We start from the raw sequence: 23,744 nt of genomic DNA, 5'->3' as shown, positions 1-23,744 counted from the left end.
GTGGCTATAATTTAAGATTTTTTAAAACAGGAAAATCAGAAGTCTTGGCAGGTGTGTGGAGGAATGGAACCCTAGTGAGAATGGAACCTGTGAGAATATAAAATGGTGCAGCTGCCTGGTGCAACAGTTTGGTGGTTCCTCCAAAATTTAAATATAAAACGTTTAAATATTCTGGACCTAAAGAGGGCCACATACCCTGTGAATCTATTGAATGGCACCAAACTGTACACATTAAAGTGGTTAATCTACTATTATAAATGTTACCCCAAAAGATGTCTATATCTAGCCTAGAGAGAGAGAGGGGAGACACATCACAGTAGAATTCTTTAAGTCTTCTTTCATCTGGTTGCCAAGTTCTATCAATTTCACCTGCACAGTGTTTCTTAAATGTGTCCCCTTCTCAGCATTCCCACTCCCACCTCTTGATTGGGTCTTTATCATCTCTCCTGTCAACTGTTTCGATAGCTTCCCACTTGCTCCCCCCTCTTACACCACCTCTATTCCAATCTACTTATCACACTAGTGTCAGTTCAGATTCATTGTGCACAGCATTTGTGACCCTGGCTGATATTAAAAAGTTCTAAGAGGTTTTGTTTATCAACAAATGACTTAGTCATCAAACTTTGCGCTACAGATTAAAAAATTTTATTATGCACTATAGCAAATAATTATATTATGCACCATATCAAATCTATCACTCTATGAGTAGAAATTAAGGCTTTGTGTCATTTTCATATGTTGTAGTATTTCTTCAAATAAATCTCTCCTCTAAACAAACAAAAAAGGCAGGAATCTGATCCTTCTATTCCCACACGAAAAACCTCTAAGGTCTCCCATTGTCCAAAACATGATTCTTCATATTGTTTACTAGAGATCCAGTTTTAAAGTGTCTTTCCATCTTCCTTGTCAATTACTCCCCGTTGTACCCAACTCTCTAGCTATGACCCAAATATGCCAGGACCACTAGGCAACTCCTACCAGGTATTCTTAAATTTCTCTTTTTTCTACCTATTTGTACTCAGCCTAAAATGTCTTGGAGCCTAGATACCACATCTGTGAAAATGTGGTTACCTAGCTTCGGGTTTGTTGAGATACTCAGTGACTCAAGTGGTAAAGAATCTGCCTGCAATGCAGAAGACTGGGTTTGATCCCTAGGTCCCCTGGAGAAGGGAATGGCTACCCACTCCAGTATTCTTGCCTGGAGAATCCCATGGACAGAGGAGCCTGATGGACTACAGTCCGTGGGGTCACAGAGAGTCAGACACAACTGAGCAACTAACACTTTCACACTTTGAAAGACAGTAAGACGTGCTTGTAAGGATGCTCAGCCTATGGTTATTTTTAAGAAAAAATGTTTTTCCATTCACCTGGTTAAAATTCTGCTTATTTTTTTTTAGATTTGTGCAATAACTTTAATATTGACTTTATCTGAAAAATCTTGATAGAAAATTGTGGTTTGGTTTATCAACTCTCAGCAGGCTGTTCCTGAGCTCTAAGGAAGCTTCCCTTCTTCTGAACTACTCAGTCTTTCTTCTGGACAAGTGACATTTTGGAATGCTTTACCTCTTCTTTTTAACATTTTTTCTTAGGCTTCTTCTCATGCACTGGATTCTCTCATCTTGCAGGGTGAGCTTTCTTATGCTTTTCCTCCATCATGTCTGCAGTTACATTGCTCTCTACATATTGAGAGAACTGTTTCTTGTAAGCATCCTCATCGTCTTCATCCAGGAAACACACATAATTTGCGGTATTCTCCTCCATGATGTGTTTTTGGTGTCCCTTCACATTGAATTCTTTGCTTTCTGAATCATAACCAGGGAACCACATGGTACTATGAGGGATAGACAAGCCTCCATCGACAGCTCCTTTTCGGGCCCCCAAAACTTTTTTTCCAGTAGTAGTCCTGGCAATCCTAAAGGAGATCAACCCTGAATATTCATTGGAAGAACTGATGCTGAAGCTGAAGCTCTGATAGTTTGGCCACCTGATGTGAAGAGTCAACTCTTTGGAAAAGACACTGATGCGGGGAAAGACTGAGAGCAGAAGGAGAAGGGGGTAGCAGAGAATCAGCTGGTTAAATAGTTTCACCAATTCAACGGACATGAATTTGAGCAATCTCTGGGAGATAGTGGAGGTCAGAGAAGCCTGGCGTGCTGCAGTCCACGGGGTTGCAAAGAGTCAGACATGACTTAGCAACTGAACAACGGCGATCCTGGCAAGCTCTGCATCCAAATAACAGGTGAAGACACCAGACTGACCATCAGTGTTTTCCACATTGTATTCATCTCTAGCCACCTCGACATGGCCTTCATAAATTTTGTCCACACCAAACCTATTAAGAAGCCTGCTGGCCAGCAGCAAGACACTGCAATATGCTGTGGCATCATTTGACAGGTCAGCCTTCATACCACACTTTGGGAGTTCGTGAGCATAAACTGTACAAGCTGTCATATCTCCTTCTATATGGGCATAAGCAATCTGACAAATGATATCCCTGTTGGTTACACGAACTATCATTCTATATTTTGGTATATGATACTTATTTTTAACTTGGATCACCAATTGTTTCTGAGCAGAGCAGTCACTTTTGCCCTCTCTCCATCTTCTGAATTTAACTTGGTATCTCTTGAAGTAGGGCTTCCTAGGTGGGTTAGTGGTAAAGAATCTGCCTGCCAATGCAGGAGATGTGGGTTCGATCCCTGGGTTGGGAAGATTCCCTGGAGAAGGAAATGGCAGCCCACTCCAGTATTCTTACCTGGAAAATCCCATGGACAGAGAAGCCTGGAGGGCTACAGTCCTTGTGGTTGCAAGGAGTTGGACCCAACTGAGTGACTCAGCACACTCTTGGTGGTGGTGGTTTAGTCGCTAAGTCGTGTCCGACTCTTGCGACCCCATAGACTGTAGCCTGCCAGGCTCTTCTGTCCGTGGGGTTTTCCAGGCAAGAATACTGAAGTGGGTTGGTATTTCCATCTCCAGGGGATCTTCCTGACCCAGGAACTGAACCCAGGTCTCCCGCACCACAGGCAGATTCTTTACTGACTGAGCTATGAGAGGAGCCCAAGCACAGTCTTGAAGTAGGCCTTATGCTTGACAACTTTGATAAACCCGATTCTGCAAGTCAGAGCACCAAGTCCGTGGCTTGCCACGGAGCTGCAGAATTAGCACAGCTCTGGGGTGGGGTGGGGGTCAGTTCAGTTCAGTTGCTCAGTCGTGTCCGACACTTTGCAACCCCATGAATCGCAGCACGCCAGGCCTCCCTGTCCATCACCAACTCCCGGAGTTCACCCAAACTCATGTCCATCGAGTTGGTGATGCTGTCCAGCCATCTCATCCTCTGTCGTCCCCTTTTCCTCCTGTCCCCAATCCCTCCCAGCATCAGGGTCTTTTCCAATGAGTCAACTCTTCACATGACGTGGCCAAAGTACTGGAGTTTCAGCTTTAGCATCAGTCCTTCCAAAGAACACCCAGGACTGATCTCCTTTAGAATGGACTGGTTGTATCTCCTTACAGTCCAAGGGACTCTCAAGAGTCTTCTCCAACACCACAGTTCAAAAGCATCAATTCTTCGGCGCTCAGCCTTCTTCACAGTCCAACTCTCACATCCATACATGACCACTGGAAAAACCATAGCCTTGACTAGATGGACCTTTGCTGACAAAGTAATGTCTCTGCTTTTGAATATACTATCTAGGTTGGTCATAACTTTCCTTCCAAGGAGTAAGCGTCTTTTAATTTCATGGCTGCAATCACCATCTGCAGTGATTTTGGAGCCCCCAAAAATAAAGTCTGACACTGTTTCCATTGTTTCCCCATCTACTCAGGGGGTAGCAAATTCTGCTTACATTTTAAGGCCAAAGGTTATTGTTGGAATCTGGCCTCAGTACACAGTTAATGGTTTAAAGCTTAGAGACAGAGCTCTGGGTGAAGTAGAAAGAAACAGCTTATGGCTTTGTCAGGCAAAGGGGGCCATAGTGGACTGATGCCCTTCAGACTGTGGGGTACGCCCTTCAGACTGTGGGGTATGCCCTTCAGACTGTGGGGTACGCCCTTCAGGCTGTGGGGTACGCCCTTAAGGCTGGGGGTACGCCCTTCAGACTGTGGGGTACGCCCTCAAGGCATAGGGCATGATCAGTTTGTAGACATTCTTCTGATGGTTGGTGCTGAGGTAATTGGGAATCAACATCAACCTTCTGGTTCCAACCAATCTGGGGTCCATGTGCTTGCGGGCAGCATACAGGTAACTTCTTCCACTTGGTGAGTGTCTGCAAGGCAGCTCAGAGGACATGGCTCAGAATATTATCCACAGTCCTCGAGGAGGAACTAAAGGTCCTTGGCTCTGCTTAATGGCTGAGTATTTTTTTTTTTTTATGGCTAAGTATTATTATTTGGTCTTGCCTGACTATTTTCCTTTCTTTCTGTATTTTCTTATTTCTCTGATTAAGTTTATCCTTTGACTAAAATTTTTCTGCAGACAAAAGGCAGGTGGAGGACATGGGTGGGGGTGTCTATTCTGAGAAGGCCGCCTAGGGTCCTGTCCATTACAAGGTCAGTAGCTCACCTGAGCACTTCAGCTCAACACATGTACACACCACAGCTGCCTTAATTCTTGGTTAGTTATGACAAGAGAACACAGTGGTTTTAGAGGATGTGTTTGTTCCCTTTAGTCTTGTTCACTTGTTTGAATTCATTTTCATACACTCAGTGGCTACCGCAGAGCAGGGACTCCATATTTGTTGAACTGAAGCCTCCTCTCTGCTGTATTATATGATGAGGCTGAGGCTAAATCTTCCCAAAATACTTGATTTTAAGGGAAATTACACCAGAGAGGCTGGTAAAAGTCACTGCAGTCATCAAACTAATAACAAGTGATTCAAACACAGTATTTTCTTTAGCAATTTTAAAAAGACTTCACCATTTAGTTGAATTCATTCAAACTTAAGTTACCTTTGGGGAGCAATAACAAAAATAGAAACATTTTGATAGATTTATAGATTGTAATATCATCTTAATATGTACAATCAGAAGGAACATTAAAACAGAATCAGCACCACCATTTCATATCTGAAAGTTTTCATATTGTCCGGAGTAAAATTCTCTAATGTGCTGTTTAAATTTTTCACATGTATAGGTAAAACTGTAGATAATACAAAAATCCATGTGCTTGTTCTGTAAAAATGCTTAGAGATGCTTATTGTGGAATGGGGCAATTACACAAAATATAAAAGCATTTGAATTACTATTTAATTACTTATCCAATCCTCTTTTTTGTCCTTAAATGGCTCAGCAGTGATGAGAAAACAAAGCAAACTTGTGCCAGTCAGTTATGTATTAATACTGATGCTGTCCATTCTGAGATTTCAAGTACAGGTTTCCCCCACTGTCCAGTTAGAGGGTTCCTATGAAACCGCTTGTAAGTTAAACTGGCCTCAAGAGAAGAAGCAGTTACCTCTGGGAAGATCTTGTTAAGGGATGCACAGAATAAATCAAAATAAAGCACAAATGCATACAGACACAGTTCAGAGCTAAAGCAGCCTGATGCTAAGGTGCGGAGTATAATTTCTGGGGAAGGGCTTGCCAGGGCCATTCTGCCTGCTCTGGGTCTGTGCTGCCTCTATAGTGGCTTGCTGCAGAATGAACTCTGAATGCTTTTTTGCTTTTTGCCTTTTTTTTTCCCCATAAAAGTGAAAATCCTCTTCAAATTTCTCAGATACTGAACATAGGTGCCAATGTAGGTCTTTCATTAAAGGAAAGTGGTGTAAAGTGAACTTTCGAAAAACGAGGAATACCTGTATTAATGTCTCAAGAAATTCAAACACCCTGAAATGACATTTTTCATTGCAATGGGTTCTAGCTACAATAGTGTGATCAGCTTCAGCTTTTCTGAGAGGATTTTCAACCATCCTCAGAGATCATTTTATTATGAAAATGCCCTTTGATATCCAGAGATTGGAAAGCATCACATGGAAACCTGATTCACAGATGGGATCAATAATTTTGTATGGGTTGAACACCTGTTGCATAGAGGTGATCAGGTTGAATTGGTTCACTATTACTTGATTGCTGTTGTTGTTTAGTCACTAAGTCATGTCCGACTCTTTTGTGACCCCATGGGCCGTAGCCCACCAGGCTCCTATGTTCATGGGATTTCCCAGGCAAGAACTGGAGTGGGTTGCCATTTCCTTCTCCGGGGCAACTTCCTGATCCAGGGATCAAACCTGCATCTCCTGCATTGCAGGGAGATTCTTTACCACTAAGCCACCAGGGAAGCCCCCATAATTTGATGACCTCTCCCCAGTTAACAGGCCTTTATTAGTCCTGTTTAATAAAACCCTTGCAAGGGAATTCCCTGGTGGAATGGTGGTTAAGAATCTACTTACTGGGCCAGATGAAGACCTTTAAAGTCCCTACGTACAATGAAGATGGCTGTGCGCGGCCATGTGGTATAGAAATTGAAAACAGTACTAAGTGACAAAACATTTCTAATGTAATTTTCTCAGAATTTCACTAAATTTAAAAATGTGTAAGTCAATACTAAAATATATTTTTTATTCTAAAAAAAAGGGGGTCCATCAAATGCAGGGGACACAGGTACATCCCGAGTCTAGGAACTAAGATCCCACATGCCATGGGGCAATTAAGACCATGTGCCAAAACTACTGAGCCTCTGTGCTCTTGAGCCTATGTCTATAACAAGAGGAGCTTCCACAATGAGCAGCCTGTGAACCACAGCTAGAGAGTAGCCCCTGCTGCCTACAGCTAGAGAAAGCCACGCCCTGCAACTAAGACTCAGCATCATCAAAAATAAATAAATGATAATAATAACCCTGAAGAGATCTCTAGTCCTTCCCATTCTATTGCTTTCCTCTATTTCTTTGCATTGATCACTGAGGAAGGCTTTCTTATCTCTCCTTGCTCTTCTTTGGAACTCTGCATTCAAATGGGTATATCTTTCCCTTTCTCCTTTGCCTTTAGCTTCTCTTCTTTTCAAAGCTATTTGTAAGGCCTCCTCAGACAACCATTTTGCGTTTTTTGCATTTCTTTTTCTCGGGGATGGTCTTGATCACTGCCTCCTGTACAATGTCATGAACCTCCATTCATAGTTCTTCAGGCACTCTATCAGATCTAGTCCCTTGAATCTATTTGTCATTTCCACTGTATAATAGTAAGGGACTTGATTTAGGTCATACCTGAATGGTCTAGTGGTTTTCCCTGCTTTCTTCAATTTAAGTCTGAATTTGGCAATAAGGAGTTCATGATCTGAGCCACAGTCAGCTCCCGGTCTTGTTTTTGCTGACTGTATAGACCTTCTCCATCTTTGGCTGCAAAGAAAATTAGAAATACCAAGGGAACACTTCTTGCAAAGATGGGCACAATAAAGGACAGAAATGGTATGGACCTAACAGAAGCAGAAGATATGAAGAGGTGGCAAGAATACACAGAAGAACTGTACAAAAAAAGATCTTCATGACTCAGATAACCACGATGGTATGATTACTCAACTAGAGCCAGACATCCTGGAATGCGAAGTCAAATGGGCCTTAGGAATCATCACCACGAACAAAGCTAGTAGAGGTGATGGAATTCCAGTTGAGCTATTTCAAATCCTAAAAGATAATTCTGTGAAAGTGCTACACTCAATATGCCAGCAAATTTGGAAAACTCAGCAGTGGCCACAGCACTGGAAAAGGTCAGTTTTCATTCCAATCCCAAAGAAAGGCAATGCCAAAGAATGCACAATTGCACTCATCTCACACAGTAGCAAAGTAATGCTCAAATTCTCCAGGCCAGACTTCAACAGTACATGAACCGTGAACTTCCAGATGTTCAAGCTGGATTTAGAAAAGGTAGAGGAACCAGAGATCAAATTGCAACATCTGCTGGATCATCGAAAAAGCAAGAGAATTCCAGAAAAATATCTACTACTGCTTTATTGATTACGCCAAAGCCTTTGAGCGTGTAGATCAGAACAAATTGTGGAAAATTCTGAAAAAAGATGGGAATACCAGACCACCTTACCTGCCTCCTGAGAAATCTGTGTGCAGATCAAGAAGCAACAGTTGGAACCAGACATGGTTCCAAATCAGGAAAGGAGTACATCAAGGCTGTATATTGTCACCCTGCTTATTTAACTTATATGAAGAGTACATCATGTGAAATGCAGAGTTGGATGAAGCACAAGCTGGAATCAAGATTGCTGGGAGAAATATCAATAACCTCAGATACGCAGATGACACCACCCTAATGGCACAAAGTGAAGAGGCACTAAAGAGCCTCTTGATGAAAGTGAAAGAGGAGAGCTAAAAAGTTGGCTTAAAGCTCAACATTCAGAAAACTAAGATCATGGCATCTGGTCCCATCACTTCATGGCAAATAAATGTGGAAATAAGTGACAGCCTTTATTTTCTTGGGCTCCAAAATCACTGCAGATGATGACTGCAGCCATGAAATTAAAAGACGCTTGCTCCTTAGAAGAAAAGTTATGACCAACCTAGACAGCATATAAAAAGCAGAGACATTACTTTTCCAACAAAGGTCCATATAGTCAAATCTATGGTTTTTCCAGTAGTCATGTATGGATGTGAGAGCTGGACTATAAAGAAAGCTGAGCTCTGAAGAACTGATGCTTTTGAACTGTGGTGTTGGAGAAGACTCTTGAGAGTCCCTTGGACTGCAAGGAGATCCAATCAGTCCATCCTAAAGGAAATCAGTCCTGAATATTCATTGGAAGGACTGATGTTGAACCTGAAACTCCAATACTTTGGTTACCTGATGTGAAGAACTGACTCATTGGAAGAGTCTGATGCTGGGCAAGATTGAAGGCGAGAGGAAAAGGGGACAACAGAGGATGAGATGGTTGGATGGCATCACTGACTCGATGGACATCAGTTTGAGCAAGCTCCAGGAGTTAGTGAAGAACAGGGAAGCCTGGCGTGCTGCAGTTCATAGGATCCCAAAGAGTCGGACATGACTGGGCGACTGAACTGAATAATAACCTTGCAAAAAAGTCATTGTGTGTATAGAAAGAAGGGTAACATTAAAATTTACTTGTATTTATGTTATATATATTTTCAAGAGATATATGAGAACATATGCACCACCACATGTAAAAGATATTCACAGCAGCATTTTTCATAATATCCCCAAAGTTAACATTACAGGAAAACACCAAGAGTGGCATGCATGAACAGCGCCACAGCCATACAAGAGAATACTCTCAAGCCACAAAAAAGCAGCCAGCTTCAGCCATACGCAACAATATGAATGGATCTCCAAAACATGATGTGGAAAAAGTCGACAGACACAAAAGCATGCACCCTGCTTGTCATCTAATTAAAGTTCAAAAACAGACTCAATAAACTATACTAATTCAAAACAACAATTAGCTTCTAGGTAAGAGGCACCTGTTCGGAAGGGGAACTGGTCATGTTCTCCTGCTGGATCAGGTGAGGTTACAGAGATGGTGACTTGGTTGTGCAGCCTACTTGCATTTTACTTTATGTGCTATTGTACTAACTTTTCTGAAACTCAAAACAATGCACTGGCAAATACATTGTTTTCTGAATGTGAGTAGATGCACTGAATTTATCTGTATTCTGAATAGGTTATCCTTAGGTATGGATTGTAGGGCTTCCCAGGTGGCCCAGATGGTAAACAATCTTCCTGCACTATGGGAGACCCAGGTTCAATCCCTGGGTCAGGAAGATCCCCTGCAGGAGGGCGCGGCAACCTGCCCCAGTATTCTTGCCTGGAGAATCCCATGGACAGAGGAGCCTGGTGGGCTAAAGCCCATGGGATCACAAAAGAGTCAGACATGACCTAGTGACAAGAACAAAAGAAACAAGAACGCAGGCAGCTGATAATATGATAATCCTGGTTGCCTCTTGATGATGAAACTGGGTGTCTAAAGATAGGAATATATTTTTTAAAACTTGAATCATATAAATGTATTAAATGTTTAAAAAATAGTAGTTTAAATAAATTATTACAATGAACTTTACCTGAGATAACATACACTGTTTTAACAGACAAATAGTTTTGATATTCTGGCTTTTACTTACGTTCTCTTTCGGTCACTAATGTCCTGCTCGCACACTGCTCACGCTGTTGTGCTATGCTGATAACAGCCTGTTGACTATTAGCTTCTGTTTGAGAAACTCTAGGGCATTTTGTTTCTAATCATCTTCTTTATTTAGCACTTTTTATCCATGCTCCATTTCAGGCTCCAAAAATTTCTCCTAATTATTTCATTGGCAGTTCTGATACATTTTTTCCCCCAGTGTTCCCTACACAGTTCTTATTCTAAAACTTAATTTTTTTTTAATTAAATGATTGCTCAAAATTTCAACTCCTTTGATGCTGTAAATAATTGCACTTTTTGAAACACTTCAATGCATGAAGTCAAGGCAAAATAGGTGACATTTGTTTAACTTTACAGGTTTGTGAAATTTCCACACTTAATTTCAAAAATATAAGTAAATAAATGCTCAGATATGCACACAATTCTGAAAAAAAGAAAAAGAAACATCATTGCCACCTGTTTCCTGTTCAGTGCCAACATGTGTAGATTAATAAATATGGTTTTCACCTGAGCACTGACTGCTGGATTCTTTGGCTGCAGTGATCAGGTAGAAAATGTACTCTTCTTTGAGAAGACATAAATAGAACTGTTATATACCATAGATAAGTATGAGTGTAATGAGAGGCAAACTGTAGTGAACTGGGAATTAAGAGGATGATGTAACACCTTAGGTAGTAAAAAATTGTTTAATCCTAAACCTACCAAGTGGCTTGATAAAATATCAGATGTTCTAAGATAATTTTAACAATGATCTCATTTAACAGATGGAGAAAATGGAAACAGACACAGAGTAACCTGGAATATGTCGATTCGAGGTTTTCATTCCTTGGGTAATATTTAAAACAGTAGGAGTGACATGACATAGGTGCCGACCCAATAAAACGGACGAGTCAGCCTTGGCCTTGGGGGCTGTCTGTGGGTCGGGAGTGAGCCTTCAAGTCCTGTAGTGACGGCTGTGACAGGGATGAGACAGAGAGCACACGGGGTCTGGCCCAGGGTGGGGAGGGGGTGCTCCTTGATCCCTTGATATTTTGATCTCCTTGCTGTGCAAGAGACTAGGCTATGAAAATTCTGTTCTCCCCACAAAATCACGATCATTTTTCCTATAATGGGAAGTGTACCCCTGCTGACCTTTCGCTCATAGCCATCAACCCCACCTTCTATATCCTCACATATCACTAAAATAAGAAAACACAAGCATCCACCTGCAGCAAATTCTAAAAGGCCTTCGGCCTACCTCATTGGCTTTGTGTCAAGTTTATTGCTGAATTTCACTAGAGCCTCCTGATCTGCTTTATTGCTGATTTTAATCTTGTTTGTTTTGAGCTTCTGAGTCTACCGCAAAATACCTAATACACTCTTTGTAGCCAGAGACTATATAAATAAAATGTATCATATTCCCATTATAACCACGTTATATCATCCACATTACGCACACCCATAGGTGGCCTACATTTTTAATTATTTCCCCCTCAAAACTCTAAATTACTACAGTGAATTTGGAAACTCCTCCACCTCTCATCCGAGCAAGTAATTGAATACTCCATTATGATAATAAACCATCTTTCCTTTTAAGTGCTCATTCCCAGAGGGCTTTGTTCTGTGCAGGAAGTCCAACATGTGCTGAGTACTCAGACCATCATGCTTTGTTTGTTATTTTGCCTTGGATCTTAAACCACTTGTACTCCAACAAACCCTCCTAGCATTCTGCAGTCAAACATATCAAGGGGGCACCATTCTTCAGGTAGAAAAGCAATTCCCAGTCTCTGGTGACAAGGATGTGCCTCTGCTTCCTAATACAGGGAAGATATCTTTCTCATGGGGAATTTCATGGCCCATTTTTTAGTGGAATGGGAAAAGTCAGGGAGCCCTTCCTGCACCTACTATTTTTATGTAACTTCAGATCCAAATAATTGAGGTGTCAAAGCAGCATATTTGAGGGTAGCATGTCCTGAACTCCTCTGTAGCCTGGATAGGCAACCAACACCATGGTTAGGTTGGAGGGTTGATAAAGGGCCTCGCTGAACAGGTTCATCCCCCACCCCCAACAAGCCACGTGGGTGACAAATCATTCATCCATCCAACACTTCACTCCAGAAACCCCCTCTGAAAATAAAAATACAAATCATGACCAACGGGAGGAGGATGACCAGCATCTGACCAGCACTCCCTTCAAAACCCTTTGATTTCCTCCCCTAGCTTTCAAAACCCTCTACTGGATGACACATTGCTTTCCCCATTTATCTTAGCTCTGGGTCTTCTGTTCATCTGGCTGCTGCTACTGAAGTCAATTTCAGCAAGAAGTAATTCTTCTCAAGGGGTTTCCCTGGTGGCTCAGTGGTAAAACAAACAAATAAACAAAAACCCTGCCAATGCAGGAGACACAGGAGATGTGGGTTCCATCCCTGGGTTGGGTAGATCCTGGAGAAGGGAAATGGCAACCCACTCCAGCATTCTTGCCTGGGAAATCCCATGAACAGAGGAGTTTGGCGGGCTAGAGTCCATGGGGTTGCAAAAGACTCAGATACAACTGAGCAACTAAAAAACAACAGCAAATTCTTCTCAAAGCTTCTTTCATATTTATCTGAACCTACTGACAGCAAATGCTGTTAAAGCCCCCTGAGACCCTTTGTCTAGCCCTGGTACTACGTACAGGGTGTTCATAACAGAAGGGTTCACTGTCCACACAACAGCGGGACATTTATATACAGTGACTAGTGGTTGAGCTTCATCTTGACCTGAGCTATGGTTGACAGACAATGTCCTTCTCTTGCTCTTCTAATCCTTTCACAAAAAGGGCAACATGTACTGTGTACTCAGCTCAGAGAGAACAATCTGACGCTGGGGATACTAAGAGCCCCAAGAATGACATGGAGCTTCTTTCTGCATCTTGTCCTTTGCACCATGCAGCCTTTGTTATTAAAGTACACAAGTGACTCGCCGATAATTGGTAGAACATTTGGCAGTTAAGCACATCTTCTGCCACAAATCAGAAAGATTCAGGACTTCAAGAGAATTCTTTCACAGGAAAATGCACAGGGGCGGGAGAGAGCTTCTGCAATGCTTGTCATGTTCTGCTTCTTGATCCGGGTAGTAGCTGCATAGGGGTGTTGATTTGAGAAAAATTCATGCAGTTCCATACTTATGTGTTGTGTGCTTTTCTCTCTGTGAGTTATACTTCAATTAAAAAACTCATTAAGGCATTAAAGAAAATTGAATATGTTAAGTATATGTGCTATTTGAAATTTTTAAGGAATGTTAATTAACTAGGTAAATGGACTAAATATTAATCAGTTTAAAAGTTATTGTTCAAAATTTGCTAATTCTGTGAAATAGAATACAATTTATAAGTTGAACTAAAAAACTTAAGGAAAATATTCAACCATTAAAAAAAAAAAAAGATTGAACTACTGATATATGCTACAATGTGGAAGAATCTCCAAAATATATGCTGAGTAAAAGAGTGAGTGAAAGTCACTCGGTCATGTCCGACCCTTTGCAACCCCGTGGACTATACAGTCCATGGCATTCTCCAGGCCAGAATACTGGAGTGGGTAGCGTTTTCCTTCTCCAGGGATCTTCCCAACCCAGGTCTCCTGCATTGCAGGCAAATTCTTTACCAGCTGAATCACAAGGGAAGCCCTTGTGAGTAAAAGAAGTCAGACAGAAAAAGTCACAGATTATATGATTACATGTATATGAAATGTCCAGAATAAATATATTCGTAGAGACAGAGAAAATTGGTGGTTTCCAGAGACTGAGAGGAGGAGGAAATAGGGATAGACTGCTTAACAAGTAAGAGGTTTTACTCTGGCAAACCACTTCAGTATTCTTGCCTTGAGAACCCCATGAACAGCACGAAAAGGCAAAAAGATAGGACACTGAAAGATGAACTCCCCAGGTCCATGGTGCCCAATATGCGCTACTGGAAATCACTGGAGAACTAACTCTAGAAAGAATGAAGAGATGGAGCCAAAGCAAAAACAACACCCAGTTGTGAATGTGACTGGTGATAGAAGCAAGGTCCAATGCTGTAAAGAGCAATATTGCATAGGAACCTGGAATGTTAGGTCCATGAATCAAGGCAAATTGGAAGTGGTCAAACAGGAGATGGCAAGAGTGAATGTCAACACTCTAGGAATCAGCGAACTAAGATGGAGTGGAATGGGTGAATTTAACTCAGATGACCATTATATCTACTACTGTGGGCAGGAATCCCTCAGAAGAAATGGAGTCAACAAAAGAGTCAGAAATTCAGGACTTGGATGCAATCTCGAAAATGAGAGAATGATCTCTATTCGTTTCCAAGGCAAACCATTCAATATCACATAAATCCAAGTCTATCCTCCAACTAGTAACGCTGAAGAAGCTGAAGTTGAATGGTTCTATGAAGACCTACAAGACCTTCTAGAACTAACACCCAAAAAAGTTGTCCTTTTCATTTTAGGGGACTGGAATGCAAAAGTAGGAAGTCAAGAAACACCTGGGGTAACAGGCAAATTTGGCCTTGGAGTACAGAATGAGGCAGGGCAAAGGCTATAGAGTTCTGCCAAGAGAACGCACTGGTCATAGCAAACACCCTCTTCCAACAACACAAGAGAAGACTATACATGGACATCACCAGATGGTCAATACTGAAATCAGATTGATTATATTCTTTGCAGCCAAAGATGGAGAAGCTCTATACAGTCAACAAAAACAAGACCAGGAGCTGACTGTGGCTCAGATCATGATTGCCAAACTCAGACTTAAATTGAAGAAATTAAGGAAAACCACTAGACCACTTAGATATGACCTAAATCAAATCCCTTATGATTATACAGTGGAAGTGAGAAATAGATTGAAGGGATCAGATCTGATAGACAGAGTGTCTGAAGAACTATGAATGGAGGTTTGTGACATCATATAGGAGGCATCCCTTTTTTGCAGAAAGGCAAAATCGTTGTCTGAGGGGCTCTTACAAATAGCTTTGAAAAGAAGAGAAATGAAAGGCAAAGGAGAAAATGAAAGATATACCCATTTGAATGCAGAGTTCCAAAGAAGAGCAAGGAGAGATAAGAAAGCCTTCATCAGCGATCAATGCAAAGAAATAGAGGAAAACAATAGAATGGGAAAGACTAGAGATCTCTTCAAGAAAATTAGAGATACCAAGGGAACTTTTTATGCAAAGATAGGCACAATAAAGGACAGAAATGTTATGGACCTAACAGAAGCAGAAGATATCAAGAAGAGGTGGCAGGAATACACAGAACTATACAAAAAAGATCTTTATGACCCAGATAATCACGATGGTGTACAATGGCGAGATCACTCCCCTAGAGCCAGACATCCTGGAATCTGGTCAAGTGGGCTGAATCAAGACACCGATTTGATCCCTGGACCGGGTAGGTCTCACATGCCATGGAACGGCTAAGCCCATGTTAGAAAACATCACCATGAACAAAGCTAGTGGAGATGATGGAATTCTAGTTGAACTATTTCAAATCCTAAAAGATGATGTTGTGAAAGTGCTCTACTCAATATGCCAGCAAATTTGGAAAAGTCAGCAGTCGCCACAGGACTGGAAAAGGTCAGTTTTCGTCCAGCCCCAAAGAGAGGCAATGCCAAAGAATGCTCAGACTACTGCATAATTGCACTCATCTCACACGCTAGTCAGGGAGAAGGCAATGGCACCCCGCTCCAGTACTCTTGCCTGGAAAATCCCATGGATGGAGGAGCCTGGTAAGCTGCAGTCCATGGGGTCACTAAGAGTTGGACACGACTGAGCAACTTCACTTTCACTTTTCACTTTCATGCATTGGAGAAGGAAATGGCAACCCACTCCAGAGTTCTTGCCTGGAGAATCCCAGGGACGGGGGAGCCTGACGGGCTGCTGTCTATGGGGTCACACAGAGTCAGATATGACTGAAGTGACTTAGCAGCACATGCTAGTAAAGTAATACTCAAAATTCTCCAAGCCAGGCTTCAACAATACATGAACCGTGAAATTCCAGACATTCAAGCTGGTTTTAGAAAAGGTAGAGGAACCAGAGATCAAATCGCCAATATTTGCTGGATCATCAAAAAAGCAAGAGAGTTCCAGAAAACCATCTACTTCTGCTTTATTGACTATGCCAAAACGATTGACTGTATGGATCACAACAAGTTGTGGAAAATTCTTCAAGAAATGGGAATACCAGACCACCTTACCTGTCTCCTGAGAAATCTGTGTGCAGGTCAAGAAGCAATAGTTAGAACTGGACATGGAACAACAGACTGGTTCCAAATCAGGAAAGGTATACATCAAGGCTGTATATTGTCACCCTGCTTATTTAACTTATATGCAGAGTACATCATGAGAAATGCTGGACTGGATGAAGCACAAGCTGGAATCAAGATTGCCAGGAGAAATATCAATAACCTCAGATATGCAGATGACACCACCCTTATGGCAGAAAGTGAAGAACTAAAGAGCCTTTTGATGGAAGTGAAAGAGTAGAGTGAAAAAGTTGGCTTAAAACTCAACATTCAGAAAGCCAAGATCATGGCATCTGGTCCCATTACTTCATGGCAAATAGATGGGAAACAATGGAAACAGTGAGAGACTTTATTTTGGGGGGCTCCAAAATCACTGCAGATGGTGACTGCAGCCATGAAATTAAGAGATGCTTTGTCCTTGGAAGAAAAGCTATGACCAGCCTAGACAGCATATTAAAAAGCAGAGACATTACTTTGCCAACAGGAGTCCATCTAGTCAAAGCTATGGTTTTTCCAGTAGTAATGTGTGGTTGTGAGAATTGGACTATAAAAAAAGCTGAGCTCTGAAGAATTGATGCTTTTGAACTGTGGCGCTGGAGAAGACTCTTGACAGTCCCTTGGACTGCAAGGAGATCCAACCAGTCCATCCTAAAGGAGATCAGTCCTGAATATTCATTGGAAGGACTGATGCTGAAGCTGAAACTCTAATACTTTGGCCGCTTGATGTGAAGAGCTGACTCATTTGAAAAGATCCTGATGCTGGGAAAGATTGAAGGCGGGAGGAGAAAGGGATAAGAAAGGATGAGATGGTTGGATGGCATCACCGACTCAATGAATGTGAGTTTGAGTAAGCCCCGGGATTTGGTGATAGACAGGGAAGCCCGGCATGCTGCAGTTCACGGGGTCCCAAAGAGTCGGACATGACTGAGCTACGTCTATGAATTGATGGGATTGCTTTTTTCCACTTTGTAATAGTTAATTTTAGAAACTTCTCTTAGGGTCCAGTGGTTAAGAATCCACCTTGCAAATCAAGAGACATTGATTTGATCATTGTACCGGGTAGGTCTCACATGCAATGGAGCAGCTAAGCCCATGTGCCAGATATCTGTTAACTTTCTTAACTGTTGAACCTGTGCTCTAAAGCCTGGGAGCCACAACTACTAAAGCCTGGGCACTCGAGAGCCTATGCTCGGTAAGAAGAGAAGCCACCGCAATGCAAAGCCTGGGCACCACAGGCAGAGAGTAGCCCCCACTCACCACGGCTAGAGAAAGCTGGTGCACAGCGATGAAGACCCAGCACAGCCAAAAATAAAATAAATAAATATTTTAAAAACTAAAATACAGTGGTTAATTTTATGTGAATTTCACCTCAGTAAAAACCTTACAGATTAAACTTAGACTCTAATCCATTAAAATTTAATACATTCAACTGCAATTTAAAAACCTCTAAATGTTGTTTGGTTTTTTTTCCTGCTCACCATAGCAACCCTGTAGGGCACACACACAAAGCTATCGTACTTTCTTTTGAATGTAGGTGCTATTGATGGGGTCAGATTCATGGTTGAGTGCAGAGATAGGAGTATCCCTCCACATTCTTTGTGTGCAATGGTCAAATCCAATTTCACAGATCCTCTAAAAAAAAAAAAAAAAAAAAGGAAAATGGCTACTGCAAATAAAATTGCAATTGATGTAATCTGAGGATTGTTTTTGTGTTTTTTTTGCCCCTGCCATTTGGTAAACCTGACTTCAACCCATTTGAGATGACCTTTCTTAAATTAACTCCTGGGGAGGATATTCTACAATTTTTTTGTGATCTTATACCCCAGAAGAAGGATCTGTGAGACCTACCAAAGAGAATCATCTGACACTGAGAATTAAGCCTTCTTAGGGATATTCTCGGAGAAGGCAGTGGCACCCCACTCCAGTACTCTTGCCAGGAAAATCCTATGGATGGAGGAGCCTGGTAGGCTGCAGTCCATGGGGTCGCTAAGAGTAGGACATGACTCGACTTCATTTTCACTTTTCACTTTCATGCATTAGAGAAGGAAATGGCAACCCACTCCAGTGTTCTTGCCTGGAGAATCCCAGGGACACCAGAGCCTGGTGGGCTGCCGTCTCTGGGGTAGCACAGAGTCGGACATGACTGAAGTGATTTAGCAGCAGCAGCAGCAGCAGTAGCAGGGATATTCTAAAAAAGCGCCTGCCTGTGATGCAGGAGACCCGGGTTCCATCCCTGGGTTGGGAAGATCCCCTGGAGAAGGAAATGGCAACCTACTCTGGTACTCTTGCCTGGAAAATCCCGTTGATGGAGAAGCCTGTAGGCTACAGTCAATGGTAGGCTACAGTCTATGGGGTCACAAAGAGTCGGACATGACTGAGCGACTATATTCTATGTGGTCCATAAGGAGGTGGACATGAAGTTCAGCTTGTGACTTGGCTGGAGATGTTTGCTGGCTTGACAAAGGAAACTATTTTGGTGGTAGTGGAAGAAACTGAGCATCTGTGGACTTTGGGGAGAGAACAAATTCCAAGACCTATCTACTTGAAAAGCTTCCCCCAGCAGCGGCAGAGGGAGAACAGCACATGAAGTGTGAGGTTTGAGTAACGACAGACAGAAAGTAAGCATTATTTGCAGCTAGTGTGCCTGTCCTGATGTAAGAAAATAACTGTTCCAACATAGGCCAGCAGGGGACAGCGACAACGTACCCTGCTCTGACTAGACCACATTCAGGGGTAGAAAGTGGATCTGAAATTTAATTAAGTTAAGGTTGCCAGATTTAACAAATAAAAATACAGGGCATCCAATTAAATATGCATTGCAGATAAAGAGCACGTTTTTGTTTTTCCTGATAGGTAAGAAATGGATTTTTTTTAAAGAGAAACATATTCCATAGACAAAGTGTGGGCCATCTCAGAAGGCAAGAGCTGCCAAGTGCGTGTTTTTTAAGTGTTTAAGTATATTCCATGCATTGCTTGGAATATACTTAGACTAAAATGTGATTCATTGTTTCATCTGAAATCCAAATTTAGCTGCGTACCCTGTATTTTATAGCCTGTATTTTATCTGGCAACCCTGAATTAAGGAAAGATATGTCTCTGTGTGTATAAGGAGAGAAACAGACACAAAGACATGTAACTCATCCAGTTTACACAGTCTTACATGGTAAAACCTGGGCTTCCCTGGTAGCTCTGCAAACAGAAAAAGATGGTGAAGAATCTGCCTGCAGCACGGGAGGCCCGGGTTCGATCCCTGGGTCGGGAAGATCCCCTGGAGAAAGGAATGGCTACCCACCCCAATGTTCTTGCCTGGAGGATCCCGTGGGCAGAGGAACATGTTGGGCTACAGTTCATCAGGTGGCAAAGGGTTGGGCACGACTAATACACACACACACACACACACGGTAAAACGGGGTTTCTGTTCATTTTACCTTAAGATGATATGAAAACGGAAATTCGTGATCTGACAGCTTTGGAGTTTTCTTTCCTGATCTCCTTTACTGCCTCCTGTCTTTTGTGCCTTCTGGCCAAAGAGACTTCTAACTAACCTCTTTTGTCCTGCATACTGACAATCAACTTCATGGTTTATGCCTCCAATGATACTGTCTTCTTCTCTCTGTTTATCCTGCCCTGAGGTCAACTTTTATTCTAGAGTCTTCTCAAAACAAGTGGAAAGAAAATGAGGATGATCAACTTACCTCAAGCTGGACCAAGATGGGGTAGGGAAGCAATGAAATGTGAAGCGAAAGAGAAGAAAAAAAAATCGTCGATTTTACTTTCCTCTTTTGCCACATATGACAGGATCCAGGACCTGCTGTGTCTGTGTACATTTACCTTAGAAACAAGCTTTGTGTAAATTGGGAAAGCCACTTGACCTCAGGTTTTTCAACTGTAAATAAAAATAATCTCAACCTACTTTAGAAAATGTGAAGGGCTATGATTATGGGGGTTATTTTATTATATATTTTTTCCTCTTGGAATACCACATCGAATACCTGCTTTGATTTCTACAAAAGAAACACTGTTATGGTATTCTCTTCACCTTCACCCTAATCCCAACAACTAAAGGTGTTATAAATAGTGATGAAGAAGCTTAACTAAGGTGAGCCAAGTGCAGCCTCCAGCATAAATCACCAGCACCTTCCAATTTCTTGAGTTAAGCCCCTCCATCGGGAGCAGGTAATGGTTGGGAGAGAAGCTTTTTAAAGGTATGAAAGGAGCAAACACCAGGAAACATCTATCAAAACACAAAGGAAGTGACAAATTACTTTATAATATGCAGAAAAATATGCATTTGAATGATTATCTTTGAAGACATTTTTTGGGGGGGAAATAACACATTTATAGATGTTCTACAGGAGGATGGGTGACTGCTTTATTCATCTATTAAATTTTCCCAGAAGAGGAAAGTTTAGGGACTCTAAAGATGCTTGCAAATCACACTTATAACTCCTCTCTTCATCTTACTGGCTTCCTTTGGACTTTTGCTCTCAATAAAGCATAATTCTGATGGTTACATCCGTCACCTGTGTCAAGTCTCTACTGTGAATTTTTGTTGTTGTTTTGTTTGTAAAGCATTCTTCTTTGTGGGCTCTTCTTTTCTGCCCCACAGAGATAGCTAAGTGTTTTCTAGCTGTCTGTGTTCTTATATCCTTGCATTCAATCCAGCTTTGTAAATCCAAGTTACAACTATTCCCTGACTCTTACAAAAGGAGATGTGCCTCTCAGGAGTCCTTGCTGGAGGGCCTATAAGGCCATTTAACACTATGTGTCAGTGCTAGTCGGAGAAGGCAATGGCACCCCACTCCAGTCCTCTCGCTTGGAAAATCCCATGGGCGGAGGAGCCTGGTGGGCTGCAGTCCATGGGGTCGCTAAGAGTCAGACACGACTGAGCGACTTCACTTTCACTTTTCACTTTCATGCATTGGAGAAGGAAATGGCAACCCACTCCAGTGTTCTTGCCTGGAGAATCCCAGGGACGGGGGAGCCTGGTGGGCTGCCGTCTATGGGGTCGCACAGAGTCAGACACGACTGAAGCGACTTAGCAGCAGCAGCAGCAGTCAGGGCTAGTTGCCAGCAAATGATTAGACCAAAGGTCTCTAAAGGGGAATACAGAGATGACCCAGAATTTATTTTATGGATTGACAATGCCACCCTCACTCGGGCAATTCAGCCAGTTGTCATCAGTGATATGCCAAGGGTCTTGGGAAGAGTCGAGATTCCACAATCAATTGAGACTGACAATGACCCCCATTCTCATTCAATCTATTTCATAGAATTGTGAAATATTGCCATTTGCATGTATACAGTAACACAGTATTACAGATTATATGGTTTAGCTTTAATCCACTAAATGAAGAAGTATTAATAGCTTTAAAATATTCCTGCAGGGAGACCATGAATTGAATTGAATGTTGACAATGCAAGCACAAAGAAAGAGCAAGAAATTGATGAAGCTGACACTTCTTCTTGTGGTTTGAGCTCTAGCTCAACCACATTATAGGTGAAATCAATGATAATCTAATAGTGCTGACACATTTCTCTTGCTTAAAAAATTTGTTTCCATGAAAAGAAAAAGTTTTATAACACAAATAAATGAACTAAAATCTATTTTTAAGTCCTGTGTATTTTTCCCTTAATAATTTAACGGCCATATTAATAAAGCAGTATATATATATAATGTAAAACTGTCAACATTTTGTAATGTAAACTCAAAGAATTTTTACTGACAGCTATATGCAACAACAAAAAATTTTAGCAACCACTGTGTAAAAGTCGACAGGCTGGAATTGGCTCACACAGGCTTATGAGAGCTGATTGTTAAATTTTCATGTTTTTTTTTCATGCTATCTATTAAATACAACAATTATTAAAATTTTGATTATATAAATTTACAATGACATAAATTATGTTAAAAACAAAAGTTAATAAATATCAAAATTTAACATTCCTAATTATCTTACTACTATTGTGTTACCTTTATCTATGTTCTTGAAGTTATATGCATGTATTTCATCTGTACAGTGGTGTATTAGTTATCTACCGCTGCATAACAAATTACCCCAAAATTTAGCAGCTTAAAATAATGAACATGTATTAGCTCACCAGGATTCTAAATTAGGAATCTGAGAACAGCTTAGATGGGCAGTTCTGGCTCAGGGTTTTTCATGAGACTACAGCCAAGATGACCTTTGGGGCTGCAGCCATCTCATGACCTAACTAGAGCTGGAGGATTTGCTTCTAAGAATGTTAACTCACATGACTTTTGGCTGGAGGTCTCAGTTCCTGCCACATGAGCGTCTTAATCAGGCTGCTTACAACAGGGCAGCTAGCCTCAGAGTGAGTGATGAGACAGAGAGCGAGAGGCAGAAAAGGGGGGCAGTAAGAGGAAGGGAGAGGGAACAAGAGGCTGTAGTGTCTTTTATAGCCTAACCTTGGGAGTAACAACATACCATCTGCCGTAATTTATTGGTTACCCAGACCAACTCTGGGACAATGTGGGAGAAGAATAAACATTGGATGTGAACACCAGAGGGGGTGTCTTGGAGGCTGGCCGGCACAGGCAGAAGTACAATCATATGCTACTCTGTATTTCTTCCCTACTCCACATTCAGTGACATCACCTGGATTGTTTGAAATTGGCCAGGGGAGTGGTTATTTTACTGCAGAAATTAGCAAATGGTACAAAAATCAAGTGGTTGCTGTTTCTTTGCATGTTATTTTGTTTGTTTTGCCTGGAGAACCACTGTTGAACACTTCCAAACACCTCACAGGTCAGAGTACACCACCACATTGCACTATCCATGCTGTGTTTAGGTAATGGGGGTGGGTACCCATTGGACGAGGTCTGAGCGTGTGGTAGGGAGAATTAGCCGTCAATTAGCTGGAATGAGATGGGGATTAAAGAGGGCTTTCCTAGTAACTCAGACGGTAAAGCATCTGCCTGCAATGCAGGAGACCTGGGTTTGATCCCTGGGTTGGGAAGATCCCCTGGAGAAGGAAATGGCAACCCACTCCAGTACTCTTGCCTGGAGAATTGCATGGGCAGAGGAGCCTGGCAGGCCACAGTCCACGGGGTGGCAAAGAGTCGGCCACCACTGAGTGACTAATGCACACAGGAGTTAGAGAACCAAGGCAGAAGCGACAAACCAGATGGAGGTGGTAGGAGGCGGCATCAAGTGAGGGGCTGTACCTCAGTGGTTCTGAAGGAGAGCATGGCAGCCTTCAGATTGCACAGGCTTATTCTAAAGGTCTAGGGCGAGAAAAAACTAGACACCAAGTCTGACATGGTGAGGCCCTAGGGCTCTTACTTCATAGGGAGTTGACAGACTGTATCTGAATTTTGACCTTGAGCTCATTTCAGCGCCCTATTCTGAGGCTGACAGGAGTGATTTAAGATTGGGCAATCAAGAATCTAAACAAGTGGTTAAAG

At 41.9% G+C, this 23,744-nt stretch overlaps 1 pseudogene; it reads right to left on the bottom strand.

Moving 5' to 3' along the window:
* Nucleotides 1-1,464: 1,464 nt before the first annotated feature.
* On the bottom strand, nucleotides 1,465-3,110 carry LOC128046574 (60S ribosomal protein L5-like; annotated as a pseudogene).
* Nucleotides 3,111-23,744: the final 20,634 nt, after the last annotated feature.

Source organism: Budorcas taxicolor, chromosome 4 (assembly GCF_023091745.1).
Source record: "Budorcas taxicolor isolate Tak-1 chromosome 4, Takin1.1, whole genome shotgun sequence".
In the NCBI taxonomy this organism is placed as follows: Eukaryota; Metazoa; Chordata; class Mammalia; order Artiodactyla; family Bovidae; genus Budorcas; species Budorcas taxicolor.
The sequence above is the reverse complement of the archived record's forward strand: the minus strand, read 5'-3'. Positions and strand labels throughout refer to the sequence as shown.